This window comes from Triticum urartu, chromosome 6A (genome assembly GCF_056163025.1).
Source record: "Triticum urartu cultivar PI428250 chromosome 6A, HENAU_Tu73, whole genome shotgun sequence".
Taxonomy (NCBI): domain Eukaryota; kingdom Viridiplantae; phylum Streptophyta; class Magnoliopsida; order Poales; family Poaceae; genus Triticum; species Triticum urartu.
Window position 1 is genome coordinate 274,701,832 of NC_141878.1, and position 11,377 is coordinate 274,713,208.

At 51.3% G+C, this 11,377-nt stretch overlaps 1 long non-coding RNA gene across 1 annotated transcript; it reads left to right on the top strand.

Annotated features, from left to right (window-relative positions):
* Positions 1 to 827: 827 nt before the first annotated feature.
* LOC147964989 (uncharacterized) lies at positions 828 to 3,836 on the top strand. Its single transcript, XR_015608095.1, has 2 exons — positions 828 to 1,892; positions 3,588 to 3,836. It is a non-coding gene; the product is annotated as an uncharacterized LOC147964989 (long non-coding RNA).
* Positions 3,837 to 11,377: the final 7,541 nt, after the last annotated feature.

Consider the following 11,377-nt stretch of genomic DNA (forward strand, 5'->3'; position numbering starts at 1 on the left):
GTTCAAGACGAAGGTGTGGTCTCCGGTGAGAAAGAGTATGTGATGCCCTGAGACCGACGCTCCAGATGCTTTCCATGTTTTGTGTGTCAGCTGTGTGTTTTATTTGTTTGTTGCACTTCATCATGTCATCGTCTGCATTGCATCCTCATGTTTTCAAAACTTGCATCCGTCCCGGTCTCCCCGTTCCTTCCATTGTCCGTTCTGAGCCCAGACACCCGCGACACCCGCGGCACGTCCAAAATATTATTTTATAAGTGGCCGGAAAATGTTCTCTGAATGGGATGAAAGTTGGCATGTGGTGTTGTTATGTTGTCGGTAGACCGCCTGCCAAATTTCATCGCATTCCGAGTCCGTTTAACGCCCCAACAGATAACTATAGTGGCATCATAGTCGGTCAAAACGTCGGACGTTTTCGGCCTCCGAAAACTGTAGCCGGGCTTTCCCTCTCTTTCCTCCCTAGACCATCTACACAGTCCACTATCAACCGCCAGGCCCAACCTAACCCTCCTCACGTCCGGAGCCGTCCGATTGTGATTGGAGGGCCCCGAAACCCCTCCTAACCACCTGACCCCTTCTTGCACAGTGCTCAGACCCCTCGTGCGCGTCCAAAAGTTGTCCCGAACCCGCCCCGAGCAGTCATTACCGATGGGTCCGGATCATCCCAAACATCCCTAAAATAACTCTGTTTCTTAATTGGACTCCCTACCTATTTATTTCTCGACCGTCTGATTGAGATCGGAGGGACGATGTAGCCCCTAATCTAATCCACACGATGTATATATTCGTCCAAACCCTAGTCCTAGGATCATTCCCATCCAACCTCGCTCTTTTCCCTCGTGCCGCCGCCAGCAGCATCTCCATCGGGATCCATCACACATCCTCCTCGTTTTCAGCCACCAGTCAACCAGATCTGATCCAGGTCACCGTCCATCTCGGATCCCCCTACAACCGCAGCCTCCGACCACCTAACGTGATTACTACGCCACCTAATTCCCCAGCAAGCCGCGACCTCCTCATTCTCGCGCACGCAGCCAACCCCGAGCGTCGCTTGAGCTCCAACATAATCGCGCCCCTAGATCCTCTGCTACGAGCACCTCCATGGAGCCAAGCTCACCCGCCTCCTCCTGTGGTTTTCCCTGGTCACCCCGCCGCCAGCAGCAGCCACCAGAGCTGCTGCCTCCTACCTCGCCTCGGTTCCGCCGCCATCGAGGGCCCGAACGCTGACGGCAAGACCATGGCCAGGCTGTGCCTTCTCCCTTCCCTTTTCTTTCACATGTATCCTCCGCTAGCTCTCTCTCACGCCGTCTCTCCCTCATTCTCTCCTTGTAGCAGGAGCATCCGTGGACGCCGTGTTCGCAAGCAGCAGTCGCCGCCGGCTTCCTCCGTCCCGTCCGAGCACTGGACCTGGAGCCCCGACGCCCCGCCTCTCAGCCTTGCAGGAGCCTCCGCTGCGATGTGTTGCTGGACAGGAGCCGAGCCATCGTCGTCCCGCTCGACTCCACCGTCCTGCAGTTCCATCACCGCCATCGGGAACCGCGCCCTTTCGTCGGGTCCGCTCCTCCACGCCCTCCCGAACTTGTTGTCGACGCCAGCCCGCTGGAGTTCCGCAGCCACAACCGCATTGGCCTCCCCTCCTCGCTGACCGCATCGCTGCCGCCGTCTTCGCGCCCTTGCAGTCCCGGCCTTCCTCGCCGCCTCGCGCCGTTCGCCTGACGAGCAGCTCACCCGAGCCGGCGCGTGCCCTGCATCTCCTGAAGCCACCGCGCCAAGTCCCCTGCCTCGCCTCTACTTCGTTTAGGTGGGAGACGCGCCCGGTCGCCCGCGTTGACCTGCGGCCCAGCATCGCCTCTAGCCAGGCCGATCCACTCCACCGATTTGGGCCTTGGCCCATGGTGAGGCCACCCCAGCTCCCCTCCTTCTGTTTTTTTCTCCTGTTGGGCCAGCCTACAGTTTCGGCCCAATAGCATTTTTTTCCTGACCTGCGAATTTGTCTAATATCCAGGTAAAACTGTTTTGCAGAAAACCCCTCCATCTTCATGCATATAATAACTTAACAACAGTGCATCATATGTAAATACTTTATATATAAAAAATGCTTAGAATTTTGTCTAGTTTTATAATTCCCAACTGTCATCCATGTTAAAATGTTTAAAATGTTGTTCGCATTTAATTTACATATTTCCATGTTAAAATGATTTAATTCATAACTAATTAACCATAGCTCGGATTTAAATAAACTTTATATGAAAATGGGGTAGAAAAATGCCTAGTTTAACATGGTGCACTCATCTTGCATGTTTAACAACTCTAAAATATGGTTTAGGGCAGTATATAACCAAATTCATAATATGCATATGGTGATTTTCCGGAATTGTTGTTTGTTGTTCCGGCCTCATTTAAACTTGCCTAAGTAGTTAGTTTACCTATGCTTCACCTCTTGTCATGTTAACCAACATTTAATATTGTTGAGTAGGTTTAACAAGAGTGAACTAAATAAATGAATGTGGTGTTTCGTCAATATGCAACTCATTGCATATTGAGCTCCACTTAACTTGTAGTATTGTTTGTTGCACTTTGCCATGCAATGAATCATTAACCGGACATGCATCATACTTGTTTGTGCATCATGCCATGTTTATGTGATGGTTGTTTATCATGTTGTTTGCTTCTTTCCGGTTTGCTTCTCTTGTTAGCTTCGGTTTCGTTCTGGAGTTGTGAGGATTCGTTCGACTACGTCTGTTTGTCTTCTTCATGAACTCATTCTTCTTCCTTGCGGGATCTCAGGCCAGATGACCATTACCCTCGATATCACCTCTATCTTTGCTAGCTGGTTGTTTTGTTCTATCGCAATGTCGCGCTACCTACCACTTCTTTATCATGCCTCACATATTGCCATGTCAAGCCTCTAACCCACCTTCCTAGCAAACCGTTGTTTGGCTAAGTTACTGCTTTTGCTCAGCCCCTCTTATAGCGTTGCTAGTTGCAGGTGCCTTGCAGGTTGTTCCATGTTGGAACATGGATATGTTGGGATATCTCAATATCTCTTATTTTAATTAATGCATCTATATACTTGGTAAAGGGTGGAAGGCTCGGCTTTATGCATGGTGTTTTGTTCCACTCTTGCCGCCTTAGTTGCTGTCATACCGGTGTTATGTTCCTTGATTTTGCGTTCCATACGCGGTTGGGGTTATGGGACCCCCTTGACAGTTTGCTTTGAATAAAACTCCTCTAGCAAGGCCCAACCTTGGTTTTACATTTGCCTAACAACCTAAGCCTTTTCCCTTGGGTTCTGCGGACCCGAGGGTCGTCTTTATTTTAATCCCCTCGGGCCAGTGCTCCTCTGATTGTTGGTCCAACCTGGGCGATGTCTGGTGCCCCCTAGGCAACCAGGGTCTATGCCAACCCGTCGTCTGGCCCATCTAGTGTGCCCTGAGAATGAGATATGTGCAGCTCCTATCGGGTTTTATTGGCACATTCGGGCGGTCTTACTGGTCTTGTTTTACCATTATTGAAATGTCTTGTAACCAGGATTTCGAGACTGATCGGGTCTATGCCAATCTCGTGACTCACAGACACTACCAAAACAGTTGCAGGTGCCGATGATGCCATTGCAGGTGATGCTACTGAACTCAAGTGGGAGTTCAACGAGGACCTTGGTCGTTACTATGTGTCGTTTCCTGATGGTCAGTAGTGGAGCCCAGTTGGGACAATCAAGGATCTAGCATTTGGGGTTTATCTTCCTTTTCATTCGGATTTGAATGTAGCCGGTCTATGTGTGTATTTTGGATGATGTATGATTTACTTTAGTATTGTGTGACGTGGAGATTGTAAGCCAACTCTCTTTATCCCTTTCTTGTTCGTTACATGGGATTGTGCGAAGATGACCCTTCTTGCGACAAAACCACAATGGGGTTATGCCTCTAAGTCGTGCCTCGACACGTGGGAGATATAGCCGCATCATGGGCGTTACAAGTTGGTAATCAGAGCCATCCCCGACTTAGGAGCCCCCTGCTTGATCGAATCGCCGATGTTGTTGAGTCTAGAACAAAATGTTTTGAGTCTTAGGATTATATATATCAGAGAGTAGGATTTTTTTACTCCCCAGTCCCTTCCTCGCTCTGGTGAGGCCTCCTGACTTAGATGTTTTGACTTTCCTCTCCTCAAATTTCATGAATTTTTTTAGGATCACGCGGGTATCTTGGAATCGTTCTGATATTCTTGTGATGAGAACATTGTTCTTGGTGCCTCTTGACATTTAGGGGTTGTGGCAGTGTCCTGGGGAGTTGAGCTCCGAGGTGTTGTCGTCACAATTTTATCGTTGCAGTTCTGGAATACCTGAGTTCGCTGACATCGAAAATATCTTTTATGCAGTTGTTGGTGAGATAGCCTCAACGCCACCCAGTACTGGGCGGGAGTTCAGGAGTATTGCCATAACTCGTATAACAGATGCTTTTCGAAGGTTGAGGTACATGATTTCTGGAGTTTTCTTGGTTATGTGTTGACGGATGGATACAGTTGGAGTGTAAGGCTTGTTAGTTGTGTGATATATATTGTGCCTCCCTGTATCCCCAACACCAGATTGCATAACCAGAAATTTTCGGGAGTTCTTAGGTGGGAATTCAAGTATCACGTAGGATATATTTCCAACAGACATATGATACGATATGGGATCTATCATATGTTTGTTTCTGGCTTATTTTTGCAAGCCAATCCTCGGTTTTCCTTTGACTTGTGGTATTAGAGTTGCTTCGAAGTCAAGTGTTGGTTCCATACCTTCCCTAAGCTATGTTCTTATATTTCTATGGGAGTACAAATCCTTCTTGATCATCGAGATTGTCATGTCAATCCTTCTCAACCGATGTGCTTCTCTTCAAGTTAATCATATCTTTTCAATTTCTGCTAGATCAATTACCAATTATTCTCAACGTTGTTTGTTCCATCCGTCCAAAGTTGCCTTTGTTTTCCCACCCTCCCACCCCTTTTTCTTCAAGGTCTCAGACATATCAAATCAACTATCCATTTTATGCATGTGAAGTCTCTTCATTCTTTTCAATCAATGTTCTTATCCGGTGATTCTCAGGAAGATACTAACGGAGCTTCAAGTTCATCATTCTTCATTCTCTTTTCTTCTCTCCGGTGGATTCAATTCAAGCTTTCGGTTTTGATCATATTCCTTTCCTTGTTTCATATGTTTTCTCATGCCGGTGCACCTGTTAATCATTCACTTCTCGCTATTCAAGGGTTTCGGAGTGTTGAAAATCTCTCATAAGATTCACGTTTCCATTCTTAGTCCGTTCAAGTTATTTCGAGGTTGTTATCTCATTCAAGCCATTTAATTCAACCGGTGCAATCTCCCTTTCAAGTAATCGTTTAATGGTGTTTCTTTTGAGTGGGCCCTAACCCACAGGTCTTTTCCCAAGATCTTACCTAACTCTTCTATTTTTACGGAGTTCTCAATTTTTTTTCAAAGTGTGATGTAAGAATGGATTCCATCAGTTACTTGCCTTCTCCAAGATCGTTTTCAATTATTTTCATCATTGGTTCAACATTTCTGTTCTTCATTTCGGAGTGCCTCAACAACTCATGGTGGCGTTTCTCATCGTCATTCTCTGCATTTGAAGACTGAAGAAGATTTTCTCTTAAATCTTTCTCCGTTCCCTTGAAGATGCGTAGTTCAAGCTTGTTGCTATCCTCTCATAATTGTATTCAATTCTGAGAATTCTTTTCACCCGTCCGGAGAAATTCAGGAGTCTTTTCAGTTCGATTCTCCGGAGCCCATCATCTCAGAATTATTCATTCTCAGCTTTCAGCTCTCGTTCTCCAAATCTTACCGGTGCATCATTCAAGTATTCTTTAGTCAGCTCGTGATCTCCTCGTTCTCTTGTATCAAATTCTCTCAAGTATCTTCGTTCATTTTCCAATTCTTCCCGGTGTTTCCTTATCCTTTCTTTGTTCTTTTGTAATTCTTACGGTGGTTCGTTCAAGATTTCTCTTCCTTCGTTGTCATATCAATTCATTCGTTGTTTCCAAATCCTACCGGTGGTTCCAGCAAGACCTTCACAATTTTGCGCTATGTCTATCCTTAATCCTTCAAGAAGAATAAGTAGCATGCCAATTCCATTTCTTGTTATCAATTTAAGTTGATGAACGGTAAGCATGACGTGACTCTTATCATCGAGGTGACTTAATTCCTTATCCGAAGGCTCGTCAAAATTCCCGGATCAAGTGTTTCATCCTTTTCTTTCGAGAGTCCCAAGCTCTAAATTATATCATGATGAAGCTCCATCTAAATCATTGCAAGGCTTCATCTTGTTCCTTTCAACTTCCTTTCGTTTGTTCATTCTTTTATTACCGGAGTTCTCATGAAGGCTATACATGGTGGTTCATCAAGGATTCTTTTCATTCTTTAATTGTTCTTCAAGATTTCTCTTGAAGTTATGTTCCGCCAAGCTATACTCAAAATTTTAACACGGTGCTCAACACGTGTTTTGTTTTGAGGAGTTCAAGTGTCGGTGTACAAAAAGTAGGGGCGCTCCTTTTTTACCCCTTTACTTGTGCACGGACAGTCGGAGCCGCGCCCACGGCCACCCTAAGCAGGGCATAGGAGGGAAGCCGAAGAGAAGCCGAAGAGAAGACAAAGGCACAAGGCGATCAGAGGCAGCGCCAAGACTAGAAACACAAAGAGCAAAGGGGGCAAGGCGGACTCCCCCAGCAGAACCCTTGCCAGGGCAGCCTCAGCAGCCCCGGTAAGAGCCTTGGCGGGGCAACTTGCCCAACGCCAGTAGAGCGAGCCACCCTTGAGCCCAAAGATATATGAGATCAGATGAGGATCAGGAGACGACGACCATCGGTGGGGTCCTCCCCAAGGAAATCCACAAGACCCCCGGCAAACGTCTTGCCGGGGACGACTACGACACCACAGCAAGACCCTTGTCGGGCCCCCGGCAAGGCCCTTGCGGAGGACGTCAGCAGGGCCACTGCCAGGCCCGCACCAGCCAAGACTCCACCGCCGTTCGCATGTAGCTGCCAGCCCAACCAGCTGGGCAGGCACCTGCGTGGCAACATGCAGCTTCTAGGCCAAATCAACAAGCACCCGCGTGGCGGCATGCAGATCCTCATGAAGGCCCTACCACCGCGCCACCTCAGCTGCTTGCCTGCCTACATGGCGCTGCATGCATCGCTAGCCTGGGCGCGTGTCGAAGCATCGCGGAGCGGCGACGGACGGGATGAGCCTCGTTCCCGTCCCCGATAAAGCTAACGGACACCTACGTAGCGCATTTAATGCACTTTGTCCTGTAATGACGTGCGATAAGCTCGCACACCGTAGGCCTTTCCACCTCCTGTGTGCCACTATGGCAACCCCTTTTTCCTATAAAAGGAGGCCTGAGGCGACCAGGAGAGGGATTCAGCTTTTTGGAATGGCACGTCCACCATAACTAGTTCAAAAAGCTCAATAACACTCAATACATCCACCAAAGCAGGACTAGGGTTTTACGCATCCTCGCGGCCCGAACCTGGGTAAACGATCCGTGTGCTTGCTCCTAAACCTGCTCTCCTCACGACCCCGCCCACGCCGATCGTAGAAGGGATCCCAGTGATCCCATAGGTGTCATCCCCACTGACATCTTGGCGCGCCAGGTAGGGGGGGCGCAGTTGTGAGAATCTGATCTAGCAGTTAGCCTAGCGGTTCTTCGTCGCCATGGCTCCCAAGAAGAAGGTGGCCACAATGGTCGGTTCATCGGGAGTCAGACGGCTCGTACCGGTGAGGGCGAGTAGCGGGCCGGTCGCGGACAGGTCCCGAGGCGCGGCCCGCGAACACCAACATCGCCCTGGTAGTCAGAGCCTGGGGAGCGGTGTTGTTCGTGCGCAAGACGGAGGGCCCCATGCCACAAAATACAGAGATGGAGCTGGGGCCCCCGCGGGCGGCACGGGGCCCTCCGCGGTCACCATCGTGCCACCCACGGGCGGTGCGACGACCTCTAGGACGCCCGTGCTGGCGCCCACAACGTGCTCTTCCCATGGTGTGCGCGACGAGCAGCGTCACCATGCCGGCGACCCTAGACACCGCCGTGGGAAGAGCCATGTGCATCATCTATGGGACGAAGGAGGCCAGCCTGCCCGCTGAAGTGCTGGCGACAATGGCACGCAGCTGCTGGGCCGTGATAGAGCTCCTTCTAACGTGGTTAGAAGTCGAAGCGCGCCACGGTCCACGCAGCTTTCTCCACCACCCGCGCCAGCAGAAGTTTTGGCGCGGCAGCTGCTCCTCGACTTCCCTCCTGCTGCAGAGAAGCTCGACGAGTGGAGAGCCACCATCCGGAGCCTCGTCGCCATCGCCAAGAAAGATGAGCCATGACCGGCAGGGACCTCGGGCCGGCGCTCGGTCGAGCCACCACACGCCAGCAGTGGAAGGACCGGGGGAGTTGCTTCCATAGTGCACTCTCCTCCCCCGCGCCAGCCGCCGCCGGTGCTAGTTCATCGTAATGATGCTGGTGATAACATTTCCATAGCGTTGTCCGACCCCCGGACCCACCGCGATCAACGCCAAGTTCTTCGAGAGTGAGCCCACGAAGACGCTCGAACCACTATCGAGCGTCGGCGCGATGCACGCCACCAGTCGGATAAGCGGGCGGGACCCGCTACGGACCACCCAGCACTGGGAGGCTCCGGCGGCCTACCTTACGAGGTGGGTTGCCCAACCTTTACCCGTGAGCTGCGGCAGTTCCAGTGGCCGTCCCACCGCACGTTCAAGCCCGACGTCGGCGAGAAGTACAATGGCAAGACCCACCCGTCGGAGTTCCTCAGCATCTACACCATCACGATGCAAGCTACCGGAGCTCCCGACGACAAGGTGCTTGCCAATTACTTCCCGTTGGCACTAAAGCCCAACGTCATTTGATGCACTTGCCAGCGGATTCTGTTTCTTCTTGGTCGGATCTATGCCATGAGTTCGTTGGTGCCTTCACCGGAGGCCAACAAACTCATGGCTAGACCAGTGATTTGCATATCATTCCCCAGAACAAAGGGGAAACCCTGCGCAAGTACATCCAGAGATTCAGCCGGGTACAGTACAACATCCCCGATGTTCATCCTGCCGCCGTGATTAGCGCGTTCCATCAGAACATGCGCAGCCGCAAGATGCGCAAAGAGCTGGCGATGAACAAGGTTAAGGATGTGGCTGAACTTTATGTTCTGGCTGATAGGTGCGCCTGGGCTGAAGACGGAAGGAAGTACCCTGGCGAGGACGCCGGCGTGGAAACCGACTCTACTGATGAAGACACCGCCGACCCGACGAAGAACATCCGACGTCGCAACAGGAAACGCAAGGGCTAGGCTGTGCTTGCGGTGGAGGGATCCGACAATACCTGCGCCGCCAAGAAGGCCAAGGCAGACGACCCCGGCAAGGAGATTGCCGGGTGCGTCGCCTGCCGGGCCTTGGCGGTTGCCGACAATCCAGAAGGCTCCGACAAGCAGTATTGCAAGATCCACCGCACCAAGGGCCACGACCTCCGGAACTGCCGATAGGTCGAGCTGCTTGCCGAAAAGCAAAAGGCCGAGTATGAGAGGCGGGACAAGGAGAAGGGTCAGGATGGTGCCGAAGGATCCGGCAAGAAGCGTGGCGGGCAAGGAGGCCACTGCGGCAAGGATAACTAGCAAGAGAGGCCCACTCGGGGCCGCGACAAGAAGTAGGAAGATGATGATCATGACGAGGACGACGAGTCCGACGAGCAAGAGTTTCAGAAGGCGATGGAGGCCATGTGCGTCGATGGTGGTGCCTCGACGCACACTTCTCATGGCTAGCTCAAGCAGTGGGCGCATGAGATTACAGCAGCAGAGCCATCGTTCGACGCTCAGAAGCCACTGAAGTGGTCCAGCACGCCCCTCATCTTTGACGCCGAGGACTACCCTGACCGCACGACTACGGTCGGGTGTTTGCCGTTGTTGGTCTCGCCAATGATACGCAACCTCGTGTTTGCCGTTGTTGGTCTCGCCAATGATACGCAACCTCAAGGTGAACAAGATGCTGGTTGACGGCAGGGCCGGCCTGAACCTGATCTCGCCCGTCGTGATCAAAAGGCTGCAAATTCCTGATGGAGACCTCGATGAAACGGGTATGTTTCAAGGGGACAATCCGGGAAGGAGCCAGCCGAAGGGGAAGGTCACATTTCCCGTGATGTTTGGAGGTGAGTTGAACTACAGGTAAGAAAGGATCGTCTTCGATGTGTCCGAGATCCCCTTGCCCTACAACGGAATCCTCGATCGCCCGGCACTAGCTAAGTTCATGGCAGCGTCGCACTACGCCTACAACATGCTGAAGATGCCTGGGCCGATGACCAACATCACCGTCCCCTTCGACAAGAATGATGCGCTGATCTGCGCTGACGAACTCTATCGAGAAGCAGTTGCAACAGCTGCCACCAAGGCACTTGCTCCTGCTGTTGAAGCCCCGGGACAGAAGAAGAAGACCGGCAAGACCTCTCGCACCCACTCCGGCAAGTGCACCTCTTCTGAGTGTTGTGCAACCGTCGAGGACGTGCCCGAGAGCTCTACCGGCAAGAGCAAGAAATCCAGAGCCGCACCACCAGAGACCAAGAGGGTGTCCGTCAAGTCGGATGGCACGGGAGGGCTTTCACCATAAGCTCCACCCTCGACAGCAAATAGGAAAGCGCGCTCGTCGATTTCCTGTGGGCGAATGTCGATGTGTTTACGTGGCAAGCATACGACATCCCCGGCGTTCCCAGGGAAGTGATTGAGCACCAACTTGTTGTATGTCCCCATGCGCGACCTGTCAAGAAGAAGGCCGGGAAGCTAGCTTTGGAACAACAGGAGTTCATCACAGAGGAGATCAGGAAATTGGAAGCAGCAGGTTTGGTGAGAGGAGTGCTCCATCCGACGTGGTTGGCCAATCCAGTGGTGGTGCGCAAGGCAAATGGGAAGTGGAGGTTGTGTATTGACTACACAGATGTTAATAAGGCTTGTCCTAAGGACCCCTTCCCGTTGCCGCGCATCGACTAGATTGCTGACTCCACGGCCGGGTGTGATCTGTTGTCATTCCTCGATGCCTACTTGGGCTACCACCAGATCTTCATGACAAGAGAAGATGAAGAGAAGACATCATTTATCACCCCATGTGGTACGTATTGCTTTTTATGGATGCCTTTCGGGTCCAAGAGTGCTGGCTCGACATTCGCAAGGGCGATCCAGATTGGTTTTGAGCCCCAACTACATAGAAATATGGAAGCTTATATGGATGACATAGTGGTGAAAACCAAGGACAAGGCGACCCTTGTACAAGACTTAGAAGAGACGTTTGCCAACCTACGCAAGATCAACCTCAAGCTGAACCCTGAGAAGTGTGTCTTTGGTGTCCCATCAGGAA